A 722-nucleotide genomic window follows, 5' to 3' on the forward strand; every position below is an offset into this window, starting at 1 on the left:
GGCAGCCGTCTCTCCCTGGGAAGGCCTCCTGCTGGCCTGGAGAGGGGACTGATCTTGTCCCGGGCAGGGGCGAGCCCACGGGCCTCCTGGCTCTGGGCCTGGACGGGGATGTCTCGGCCGCTAGCTCTCACCCCAGATCTTTCCAGAAGGACGGTCTGGCCACCGCATGCTCCCTGCGGATGCCGTCAGCCGCGCTGCAGGCTTTACAGCTTCACGTGATGGACCAGCCTGAGCCACTCACTGCAAAGGAGCAAATTACGGGGTCAGGGAAGGGGGCCCGGTGGGTACCTGCCAGTCCGCCCGCCCCGGGGACCCCCTGGGGCTGCCCCAGGTGCTGATGAGCGCCAAAGGCAGTGCTGGGTGGTCTGGCTGTGGCTGACCCCCGCCCGGGGCTTTGCTCCCCCCCAGGTCTGCTAGCAGCGCTTGTGAGCTCTGTCCTCAGCTCCCGGGACCCCAGCGGGCACGCTCCCCATGTGTCCCTGGGGACCCCCGACCCCCGGGGTTGGGTTCTCCTAAAACTTTGCTCAGGTCTTTTCCTTTTTAAAGGTGAAATTCCCATGGTTTAAAATTAACATTTTTATTTCTTTTTATTTTTTTGAGTTTATTTACTCTGAGGTCGGTGAGAGACAGAGAAGGAGAGAGAGAGAGTCCCAGGAAGGCCCACACTCAGTGCAGAGGCTGCCTCGGGGTTCGATCCCACGAACCCTGAGATCGTGACCTGG

Source organism: Suricata suricatta, chromosome 12 (genome assembly GCF_006229205.1).
Source record: "Suricata suricatta isolate VVHF042 chromosome 12, meerkat_22Aug2017_6uvM2_HiC, whole genome shotgun sequence".
Taxonomy (NCBI): domain Eukaryota; kingdom Metazoa; phylum Chordata; class Mammalia; order Carnivora; family Herpestidae; genus Suricata; species Suricata suricatta.